Source organism: Sitophilus oryzae, unplaced genomic scaffold, assembly GCF_002938485.1.
Source record: "Sitophilus oryzae breed Bouriz unplaced genomic scaffold, Soryzae_2.0 scaffold_177_pilon_pilon, whole genome shotgun sequence".
In the NCBI taxonomy this organism is placed as follows: Eukaryota; Metazoa; Arthropoda; class Insecta; order Coleoptera; family Curculionidae; genus Sitophilus; species Sitophilus oryzae.
The window spans coordinates 8,022,877-8,035,592 of record NW_022146479.1 but is presented as its reverse complement, the minus strand read 5'-3'; the positions used below and the strand labels follow the sequence as shown (position 1 = coordinate 8,035,592).

The following is a 12,716-nucleotide window of genomic DNA, read 5'->3' as shown; positions in this document are numbered from 1 at the left end:
TGGCCAGTTAGAAAATGCTCAAATCGTATCATATCTCAATTTTTTCAAATGGAACGAGGGTGGCTCATTAGCATATTTGGAAAAAGCATTTTTTTACAATTAATTTGATACCACACACTTGGTATTTCAAGTCAAATTTTCGTTATGAACCGCAAGTTATAATTTCAAAGAAACCATATGCGAAAATGTTAACAGTTGACATATTATATGTCATTCTATTCAGAGTGTTATTTTGTATCGAATAAAGTAAAAAAATACCGAGGGGCCATTTAAAAATCAAAAGTTGTAGGTGAAACAGGAAGTGACCAAAAACAATTGAATACGTCAATCAATCCTAATTTATGTCATATACTAACATACCAAATCTCGTTTATTTTTATCTAAAAAAAATAAAAAAGTTATAGGGGTTTGGTTTGGTTTGGTTGTGAGCCACTTTTGAGACGCACCCGGTATAACAAACGTTTATGCATATTTAAGCATTTTTTTTAAACTCAAGATTAAAATTCAGGTTTGTTTGATACATTATACAGGATACGTCTTAAATAAGTGCAAATATTTTTAGGGGTAGTATATTACAATCTCAGAAACACGACAATGAGTTTTTTTCGCAAAAAAAAAAATTAAAAATTGAAAATTTTTTAATATTTTCAAAAATTTTAAATAAATAAACATATCTTCATAATATGGCAACATAGGTAGTAGATTAAATTTACAAGAAAGAAAACCCAGAAAAAATACAGTGGTTCTCAAAATTTTACCAAAAAATATTTTTTTTCTTAAATTTTCGTGATTTGACAAACGACAAAGAGAAAATATGTTTGTTTTATCTATATCTATCAGCCGTGATAATATTTGCACTTATTTAAGACTCGTCCTGTATAATAATAAGATTTTCAAAATTATTGTCATTAAATTCATGGTAGTACTCGTGTTAATATTAAAGAACTAGACAAAAAATCGTAAGTTTATGATTCATATAGAATAAAAATATGATAAAAAGTTCATTAAATTTTAGGATAATTATGAATTTATGCAGTTTAATTTTTGCAATTAAAGTCAATTTAAACGAAAATTCAAATAAAATACATATCCTAGAAAAACACCCCTGCACTATTCACCCTGAGCATATAGCAATGAAATAGAATTCGTTTAATTTAATATAAAGTCTATACAGGGTATCCCTTGAATAGGTGCAACTATGTTAAGGGTACTGTAATTTCAACCCTAGAAATATATCTAATAGTTTTTTCCCAGAACAAAAATAGTTATTTTAGAAAACTTTTTAGAAAACATGGTTATTGATAAGATAATTAAAAATGTAGATCATGTACGAAGTTGTAAAATTGCAAGCCCTTACATATTGCAGTAACCGAGGAAATATTCTGAGAAAATTTTATTTAAACTTGCAGTTCTATAAAGTTTTCTAAAAAATACAAGAAATTTTAAAGAAATACAAATTCAATATTCTACACTCTGATCTATGAGTGTATATACTATAATTGTTTATTAATATTTATACGAAAATATAGGTTTCTTATCAAACTGTTCTCCTCTTCGTAAAAGTAGACTTCTTCTTCTTTGAGTCTATTCATCAAACTTTTTCATAAAAATGCTAATACGGATTACAATATTTAGAGTTTCCACAAGACAAATACAAATAAGTTCGCCTCTCATACCTCCGCTTTATTTGTTTTACTACCTCCACCTTATTTTCCCTTTTATTTTTGATGTTTACTAAATATCGTAACACTCAAAACTCGAATGTTTTGCTTTTTCATCGTTAAATTTTAAACTCATTTTTGTTAAAAATTATAATTAAATATATACGGCATTTGTTGTTTGTCACTGGATGCTCAAAAAGCGTAAAATTAAATTGTTAATGCTTTATAGCTCATAGACTGCCGCAATTACGCTTATGACGCGTCAAAAATTTTATTATAAAAATATATTTTTCACGCCAATAAATTTTATCTTCGATAGGATAAAAAGCTTGAATTATTTTGATTTTCTTTTAAATTTTCAGAAATATATGTATGAGACATATTACATAGATTCCATTAGATACGTATTAAGTTTGAGTATAAAATATTAAAATTGAACAAATTGATCCTTTCAATAGTGGATCGATAGAAATAAAGACACTCACTACAATCCAGGTTAGTAGCGTTCTATGTCAAGGAAGAATTTAACGTATTTTCTATGAAATAAATATAAATACTGAGCTTATTTTTAACTTTAATCGATTTCACTTTTTCCTTCATAATTTTCAGGATTTTTAATTGCATTTTTTTCTAGATTAATTATGATATTTCAGAGATTTTAATATTTAAGCTCGATAACTGATGCTTATTAAAAACCAGATTTTCCAATAAAATATCTCAATTTTATTAATTATCAACTATAATTAATTTCTTATATATTATCAATTATTATTAATTTTTCGGGGTAAAACATAGATAAAAAATATCTTTCATTTACAATTGGCAATGAAAAAAAATATATATTTTAAGTTACAAAATCGCCCTGTACATGATACTATACTATTAGTTTTTAGCCATTACTTCTATGATTTAAATATTTAAATATATATAAAAATACATTTCTTCAACTGACATATTTGCTATGTAATTTGATATCTGAAAATAAATTGAAGGCCAACATTTAATAATTCTATATATCATAACGAAATTAGAATTATACACACTACGTAAAAGAATTAAATGCAGCATGCAATCTATCACCCTAGAGAAATTACTCTAATCGTTCTTGAAATAAAACCCTGTTGTAATGACAATGACCTTTTTTTAAGATATACCTATTTACGGCAGATGATAGACAGAAGTTACAGTAGAATTTATTTTTTCATATGTAAAAGAGATAATTTAGCTTTAGAACGGATTTGGGGTATGTTTAGGGTTGTCTGAAAACTGAAAAGATAATATGGACAGATAGTGTTATAACTGTCATCTAGTAGTATTACTGGTTGCGTGATTTTGAGGGCAACAAACATAAAGTCAACGTTATCATGTCATTCGTTATCCAGTCGCAAAAAGAAGCTCATATTGGACTGTGATATTGGATTCTGTGATTGGATTGACAATACAGTTGAGGGTTGGAATCTTTGGTGTTGAACCAAACCAACAACAGAATACAACACTAAATAAAATGACCACAATACATCAAAACACTATTTTTGCACTGGACACGCGTCTCGCTAATCATTAAAACTCAAAAACAGTTTTAATCATCTGTTGATGATGCTAACATAGTTACGAAAATGCGCGTCCAGTGCAAAAGTAGAGCGTTTTGGTGTATTATTGTGAATTAGTGTTTTATTTTGCTAATGGATTGACAAATCAAATTTTTTAGTTTATCAGAAACAAAAATCGTTTATCAAAAAACCTTTTAGTTTATCAGAAAATGACTCATCTTAACATCAGTTTCGACATTTTTTATTAATTCGGTAATCAAAATCCTGCAAATGGAATACTTTTTGGAGTATTTGTATTTTATATATATTTTTTGTGAATAATCATTAAATGTGAACGTGTGAGCATTATAGGTGTTGGAGGGCATTCGAAATGCCTCAGTGCAATGTAACGTATATTATATAATGTATCATATATAAAAGGGAGACTGAAGAAATACTGGCGAACGGATAGGTATACTTATGGTGGAAAATCTTTAAAACAGTTTATACCATGATTAGAGGTATTATAATGGCTGTAATAATCTTACGGATAATGCAACTCAGTACAGAAAGAATTATATAAATATACGATTCGCGTAGTATTCTCATTCATGTATTTTACATTTTTTCATTGGTGTATTTATAAATATTGCCCTTTACTTTGTGTCAGAAATTTTTTTTATTAAATGTTTCAGTTCTATATAAATACCATTTATTACAGCATTACTTTGACCCACTTTTTATTATTTTAACCTACTGTGCATATTTATAATAAAATTATTGTTAACAAAGATTGCTATGATTTTTGCTACATGAAATACTTCTTTCTTATTGGTCAAGCATATGTCATGATAACTTCCGGAAATTGATGTCGCCCATGTTCATTTTTAATGCCGAGGGATCTTTATCTCTTTATCGCCGGCATTTAAAATTTTGTGATTTCTTAATAAAAAGTGAGTTTTGTGTACACTATTTCTTCATAAATTCTTGTTTGTGCATCGATCAGCCTCTCTAAAAAGTGGGTGCTCGATATTTGCCTTATATCTCATTATATGTTGATTAACATTTTTTATAATCTTCTAACCGTTATGGCGTCTTCGCCTATCTCGTCTTAATTATATTTTCAATTCTCGGTTGTATAATCTATTATGTAATGGCGAGCTAAAGTTTTTTAAATGTTTCTGAATTTTATAAAGAAAAGAACAATTACGGTTAATAATTTTAATATGTAAACGTATACTAATGCAGTATCCTAAAAGGTCTTATTATCACTTTGAAATTGTTCTGAAGTTCCAAAATTAAATATCTCCCATGTTGTTTAATGTTTATTGAAAACGTTTATATTATGTAATAACTTTAACATTCTACTTCTTTTTAACATTCTAGTCGAAAAAATTCTACATTCTACATTTTTTGTCGCCTGGCTGCTTAATTTTTGTGTTTTTTTATAATAAAATGCTTGTTTTGATGTACCTACACTGTTTTTGGAAAATTCTTGTTTGTATGTCCTTCAGTCTCTTTAAAATGTGTGTACGTTCTTGATTTCAATTTTTATTTTTTATTGTCGAATCGTTATGGAGTCTAATTAATATTTAGGGATATACCTATAGGGTGATTTTTATCTAGGTAGTTTTTATTTTTCGATATGAAATATGTTATGTAGTTTTCTTAATACCTCATCTTATCTATTAAATATTTTTACTTATATCTTTATAAATAACATTGATTATGTTTTTTTTTGTACTTGTATGGCGATATAACAGTATAAATAAAGTATAATACCGATATTTTTGATACGAGATTTTTTTGGAATTTTTGATTGTGATAAGGTTATCTTTTATGAATTTGAGACCTTACAGTGTTTTTTCATTTCTTTTTAGACGAGATTTAATATCACACATCAGCACACTGCTGCCCAGCTACCGAACCGCCAGGGATCTTACTAATTATGCTCGATGGCAGATGAAATTTACGTAAGGTGGTGTCCCGACGGATTGGATCAAAGGGTGACGCTCCAAAGCACGACGCTGCCTTCTTCCGAAAAGGAGACCTGGAATATCTCCCGAACTTTCATGAAATTGAGATGATGGAAGGATTGAATAAATATGTGTTTAAACTAAGTGTTTAAAACAGTGGAAATATTTGGAACATTTATAAGGTAGCTTTTAAACAACTTACTAGTATGCAGATACTTATTTAGATTTTTTTTCAGTTGAATTGCTGATCAATATGGTTAAGTCTGGCGGGAAGGTTTAATCTTTTTGAGAAGACATGCAGACATTTTACGAGCGGTCAATACTGTGCTCAATATGAGGAAGCACTTTTCTTCAGATGAATATTCTTTCTATAAATGTAAGTTTAATTGATTTCTAATTGTTTGATACTCATTACTGTTGCTATTATTATTTTGGTTAAGTAAATTTTATTTGGATTTTTTTTCAGGGAATATATTGTATTCTAAACTTTCTTGGTTGGCCTCTATCATGCTTTAGATGATATTACGTCTTAGTATTTCAGTAGATTGTCCAACTTGTGAAGCAATCTAAAAAAATGAAGCAATAAAAATTAATCTGGAATTTGTTTCTAAAAAATGTAAGTTCAAATTTAATCTTCTGTAAAAATTATATTGATTAGATTTAGATAATTTGAATATTATTTTAGTATTTATAATTCCATCTACTACTAACCGTTTTATTTAAATCATATGCAAAATAAAACACTAATTTACCACAAGACACTTTACTTTTGCAATGGACTAACGAACTGGTTAACGAAACGCGCGTCCAGTGCCAAAGTAAAGTATTTTGGTGTATTGTGGTGAATTAGTGTTTTAATTTGCTGTTGTACACCAAAGGTTCCAACCTCCAACTGTAATAAATAATATATGTTATGAATAAAGCTGGAAATTAATTATATCTTTTATTTTAGGAAATACTGCATTATGGGTTATGGTCTAAATAGTTCTCTCATTTCACGATGTAACAACAGTAACACACTTAAAATAGATTGTCTGAGCCTGAAACAATCTGGAAGTGGCAACTTTGTGTAAGAAATGTAAGTTGATAATTTTATTTAACTTTTTAACACCATAGCCAAACCAAACCAATAACTTTTTAACACCAATCCTGATTTGGACAGTTTAATGATTGTATCATTATGTTTAATTTAAGTTGTTCTTTAATTATTTTTTTAAACATGTTATAGTGTTATAGAAAGGCAATATTTATTTATTTATTTTATTTTAAGGAATACTACAATAACATATAATATCTAACACTGGCTGGAAACTCCCGTATTATGTTGATGGAACAGCAGCAGTAGATTATCTTGACTTTTTCACAAATCTTGTAATTGATACAGCTACCAGGATTCTTAAAAGTAAAAAATATTTTTAATTTTATACTAAAGGCTGATTTACACGTATCCAGTACGCTGGTTCACTGGTACGTCAGCACCGGCGTTACAGTAAAATGCAGTAAAACTGGCTCCCGCAACTGCATGGATACGTGTAATTCAGCTTTTATATTTATGAGAAGTATAATAAACTAGGACAAAAAACATATAATATGCATAATGAAAAAATAAAAAAAATGCATCTGCCATTTTACTTGAATATATTATAGAACTTGTTACTTATAGTATTTTTACTTGTAGGTATTTATTTTGCTGCTTCTGACTGTTGCTTCCATCCTACTCCTACTCGTCTTCAACAGGATTTAGCAAAAATTGGTCTTGCTCCTTCACCATACACCAAAATGTCGCTTCTGAATATTATGCGTATAATAGGCATCTATTTTTATTCTGGTTTGTTGTAAAACTTTGATAATCTGAATATGACGTTAAAAATGTGTACTGTACTACAGAAAAAGTTATATAGCTTATAATTTATCTGTTATTTCTAAAATCATGCTTTGAATTTTATTTAAAACGTTGATGTATGCTGCTTGGTATTGTCTTCAAATATTTTTTGTATAATGGGTAAACCAATTTTCTATAAATGGGGGTTTGTATTTTTTATTGTTATTATTTTTTTAATTAAAAATCTAATTTTTTATTAATCTTTAGAATTTTTTTAGTAATATTTCATAAGATAAAAAATATTTGTTTGGTTAAATAATGCACGACTTTACAATAATTTTTAGCTATATAACTATATAATATTAGCTATACATATAATATAAACAAGGATATAATATAATATTTTTTTTTAAATTGGTTCTAATTAAGAACCCATAGAATTTCCAGATTATCACAGTTTTTTGGTATATATTACTTGCGCAAAAGCAGGCTATAATGTAGCAATATGAATACATTATTTTTAAGGTTTTTAAAATTGTATTATAAATTGGTTAGATATATTTAGGGCATAACAGATTTTTTATTTAATTTCTTAGTTCCCCTTGGGATACAAAGACTAATTTTAAGTTTTAATTAAGAATCATTTTTCATTAAAAACGTTCTTATTTTTTATTAAAACAACTAATTTAACTAACTAAATTATTATCTAATTACATTTACTCAGTTTATTTAGTTGGTTTTAAAGCCAATGTTCTGTTTAATAAATTATATTTTGTAATATTTGTATTCATAAAGCTACTTTTTTAAAATTAAAATAAGCACTCTAGATGTTTTTAATCGTTTATCATAAGCTGGTTCGGGGTAAACTTTCAATAAAAGACCATATTATATTAACATCTAATTAACTAACGAAGGTAATTTAAATTTTAAGTATATATTTATACGTAATAATAAATTTTAAATAGTATTATTAAAAAATACTGTTCAAAATTTATTATTACGTATTTTTTAGAAAGGTATATTTAATAATTTAAGTTTCATTAGTTAATTATTTTGTTAATGAAATATAGAGTCTATTATAGTTATAACTATGGAGGGCTAAAAATAACACAGAACAGATACAAATTTGTATCTGTTTTGTGGTTATAACGTCGAAAAACTAGTGGGTATGCAACCAAAGATACATCAATGGTGCAATTCTGTATGCCCATACACTTTACTTTTTATATGTATTTATATTCGTTTTATTTTATTAAAAACGATTAAATTCAACTGGAGCACTTATATTTGTTAAGTAAAATCCATGCTAATTTACTTTATTACTACAAAAACACTACTTTTATTCTTGTATTATTGCAACTTTTATATTTTCATATCTCTTTGTATTGGTTTATTTTTTTAGGTCAGTACAGTTATACAATTTATAGCTGATAATTAAAGTAATTAAATGCAGTAATAGATAAATAAAATTATATTTTAACATATGTAGGAATGGCACACTTAAGCCAATTAAATTTTATTTCGGTAAAACAATATGAGCAATATGAATACATTTAATTATCTCTCAATACACATTTTAATGTTTTTTTCAGTATACACTGCATTGCTTTTAGAGATTTAGTATACATTATACAGTGCATTTATTTTAGAAATTTTTATACATATTTTGTGGAAAACCCATTATTCATTATTAGGTCCATACCAAGTGGGCATTGACTTTTAGGTAGTAAAGGGTAGTAGCAAAGCATTATTGTACGCTCTAGAAGAGTCTCCTCTCGCATCAAAGCCGGGTCTGTGGCAGCCTCATAGACAAACTCGATTTTGATGCGAGACGAAAGTTCTATAACGTATATATAATATTGTTTCATTCTAGTTACGAAAATTCTGCCGCAATTCTTATAATAATAATTTTACTATTCTGTAAGCACACTTAATCATAGAATTTTTTGGCAGTGAAAAGGGCTATTCGGACGAAGTGTTATTGTAATTAAATTGTTTGATTTTTAAAAATTATAACTGTTGGAGTAGTTAAAGGACTACTAGAGCTACAATTTAAAATTATTTTCAGAAGATACAGTGTTCCAAATTAATAAAAAATACTAAAGCTGTATTTTTATATGGACCATTCTGTATATTATTATGTTTTTAGGTTCTACGGTTAAAATATAGGTAGAATGTAAAATGTATAGGACTGGGATTAATCACGGCGACTTTACAGATCTATTGTGACATTTACCTTTAGGAAAATTTGATTGAGGTGTAGCTCACTACTTCTTCGTATTTCTAAGCGCATTTAAGTTTTTTAAGAAAAACCAGAATTTTTTTCATTTATTTGGTACACTGTGTTCCTTATGAAATTAATAAATTGATCGACTTACCTGAAAGGAAGATCAATTGTAATTTTCTGAGCTTTTCTTCCGAAGATCCGCAGGAACGATCAGCGATACTACGTTGTGTAATTATTGAGGAAGAAAAGCGAAGGAAAATTAATTTTTAGCTATAGTAGTACTTCAACAACTATTCATAATTTACAATTCTAACAACGTTAACAAACAAATCATTTATCTACAAAACTCTGTCTCGAATAGCATGAATAAACGTCTGCCATGTGTATCAAGTTTCGAATTAAACTATTCTTATAGTTTGAGATATTTATTCTAATATATACAGGGTGAGTCTGATAAACAGGGTGATTCTAATATATACCGTAAGTGCAAATATTGTGAGGGGTGGTATATTTTGACCCCATAAACACGTTTATGAGGTTTTTTCGCGAAAAAAAATTCGAAAATTTGGAATTTTTTGAACATTATTTTGGAATTTGTTGGGGGGGGGGGGCAAATTTTTAGTTAAAAAACAGATTTTCATAATATAATAAATGCAAATATTTTTAGCGAGAGTATATTCGGCCTCAGAAACACGCTTATGAAGTCCTCTTGGCAATTTTTTTTTGACAATTTGAAATTTTTTGAAAAAAATTTTGGATTTTTTTTTGGATTTAAGTTAAATAACATAATTTCTTCATTATATAACAACATAGGTAGTAGATTAAATTTACAAGAAAGAAAACCCAGAAAAGATCCAGTGGTTCTCAAAAGAGAACAACGGTACAGACTACAAACACGTATAAACGTTTACGTACGCATGCGCATTTCTAATATTTTTTATTTTTTATACACGTAAAAGATTCTTTACGTTTACGTATACGTGCCAGCAGCGGCCGACTAGACCGTAGGCCGTTGTTCTCTAAAATTTAAGCAAAAAATCATCTTTTTGGGAATTTTCAAAGTAACTCAATTATTTTGGACTTATTTGAAATGCGGTAAAGAGAAAATATGTTTTTTTATCGAGCAGCCCTGAAAGTATTTGCACCTATTTAAGACTCGCTCTGTATATAATTTACACATACTGTAATGCCATTTTTCTTCAATCACAAGGTATTTTTTATACCATATGATCGAAAACAAATGGCGTCCAGTTGGCTGAAAAATGACGATCGATGACATTTCCCATATAAATATACATATAAAATGACAACGATCTTCATTTCATAGTCATCGCTGACGCCGATTTTTTTCGATCATATACGGTATTAAATCTGAAAAGTACTACGTACCTGAAGAGTTCTATAAATTCTGCCACAACTACTTACCTTTTTTACGCCATTTATAAGTCGATTTCAGCCTACTAATATCTTTTCCTTCTCAGTTGGCCTTGCCTACAGTAAATTTTCAAAAACTTATTTACAGTGCAAAACCTCTGGCTCTAGCGATCCAGAGAATAGGGCGGCATCGGCAGCATCGATAGAGTCCCATGAACCAGCAAGCTGTCACATACGTGTCATATACTTTGGATCGTTACTGTTATAGTCGCACTGCTGTACAATCCTTTTAGTTAGTATTCCACAGAATTTTGCGTAGTTGGCCTTATCCGCTACAGTTGTAGCGGGTAAGAAAAACTTCTTCTGGCTGCACCGAGCCTGGAACCAAAGCGGCGTTGGAGGAACTTCCATATGCCGCATTGTTTTTTTGTCGGTACAGCCATGGAAGTTGTGTTGCAGTTTGGCACACCCACACTCCTCTACGTGTGTGTTTAGTACACGGGTCTGTACGTGTACCACACGTGTACTAAACGCATATACGTACAGAAGTATGGGTGTGTTTACGACATATCCACACAGTAGTGTGCGTGTATAGTTCAACACATACTACTGTATGTATATGTGATCATACACCAACACAAGACTTCTTTATCCCCAATGTATAAAATATACACTGACCTAGACCAAAAAACCTAAATATAAAACTTCAACCTGACATCCTTTTTGTTAACTTAAAAAATAAAATAAATACATTTTGCAGACATTTGGTTGTTTTATTTTTTTAAAGTTCATCCTTTTGCCACTAGGGGTGCCACAGACGCTCACAGAAATTAATACGACTGTGGCGCCCTCTGGTGGCAAAAGGATGAAACTAAATTTTTAGTTCAATGTTTTGTCGGAAGAGGGCGCCACATATGCTGTTTTAATTCAGCCTGTAGCCACCAGAGGGCCCCTCACACGCGCCCTCTCGCGACAAAACACTGAACTAAAAATTTAGTTTCACCCTTTTGCCGCAAGAGGGCGCCACATAGTTCAGTCTTCAGCCACCAGAGGGCCCCACACACGCCCTCTCGCGACGAAACACTGAACTAAAAATTTAGTTTCAGCATTTTGCCGCAAGAGGGCGCCACCGTCGCTCAAAAATTTATTTTTGTGGCTCCCTCTGGTGGCAAAAGGGTGAAACTTACTTTTTAGTTCAATGTTTTGCCGCAAGAGGGCGGCACATTCGCAATTTTAGTTCAGCCTTTAGCCACCAGAGGGCGCTACGTACGCGCCCTCTCGCGACAAAACACTGAACAATAAATTTAGTTTCAGCCTTTTGCCGCAAGAGGGCGCCACTGTAGTATAACTTTTTATAATTATAAGAAATGAAAAACAGGATTCTATTTAACACAGATTTATTAAATATTAAAAAAATCAACAGGGGTTACATAACATTTTATATGTTAAATTACAAAAGCCTACTGTGTGTGTGTTATGGATGTTTTATGACACACAACACGCACAGAATAGTAGGTACTATTTATTATAATACCTACCTTCCGTGCGTGTTGTATAAGCATAATACACGCATACACACACTCGTCTGTGTTAATATATATATGTTACGGTTAAAGTCCGATGCCCGGTAAATGTCGACATTAACATGTTAATGTTTGGGTTAGGTTATGTTTTTGGTTGTTTTGTTGTGTGTTATTCTCGAGATTAACCGGGTAATGTCGACATTAACCGGACATCGGACCTTAACCGTAACATATATATATATATATATATATATATATATATATATATATATATATATATATATATATATATATATATATATATATATATATATATATATATATATATATATATATATATATTTTTTTTATACTTTGACCGTAACATACATTACACTTGGACGCTGTGCGCGTCTCACTTTGACCCCACTTGTTAATTAAAAAATTAAATGTTCCGTTCCAAACAGTGTCTAATGGTGCGATTTCCTAGCGACGTTTGGCGTCCTCGTCTCGCCGCACACTGGTTCGTCTTTATGAACGTACCTGGCCAAACCCGGTATTTTATTAAATCAATGAAAAGTAATGTATGACTTTATATGAGTAAACGAACCAGTGTGCGGCGAGA

General features: G+C 29.7%; 1 long non-coding RNA gene across 2 annotated transcripts; it reads left to right on the top strand.

Annotated features, from left to right (window-relative positions):
• The first annotated feature begins 4,062 nt into the window (after positions 1–4,062).
• On the top strand, positions 4,063–7,232 carry LOC115882351. Of its 2 annotated transcripts, none has more exons than XR_004050181.1 (7): positions 4,063–4,143; positions 5,071–5,348; positions 5,403–5,542; positions 5,633–5,782; positions 6,119–6,244; positions 6,437–6,568; positions 6,845–7,232. It is a non-coding gene; the product is annotated as an uncharacterized LOC115882351 (long non-coding RNA). The 2 variants fall into 2 exon arrangements; XR_004050180.1 differs by having other exon boundaries at positions 4,069–4,208; positions 6,845–7,231.
• The last annotated feature ends 5,484 nt before the right edge of the window (positions 7,233–12,716 follow it).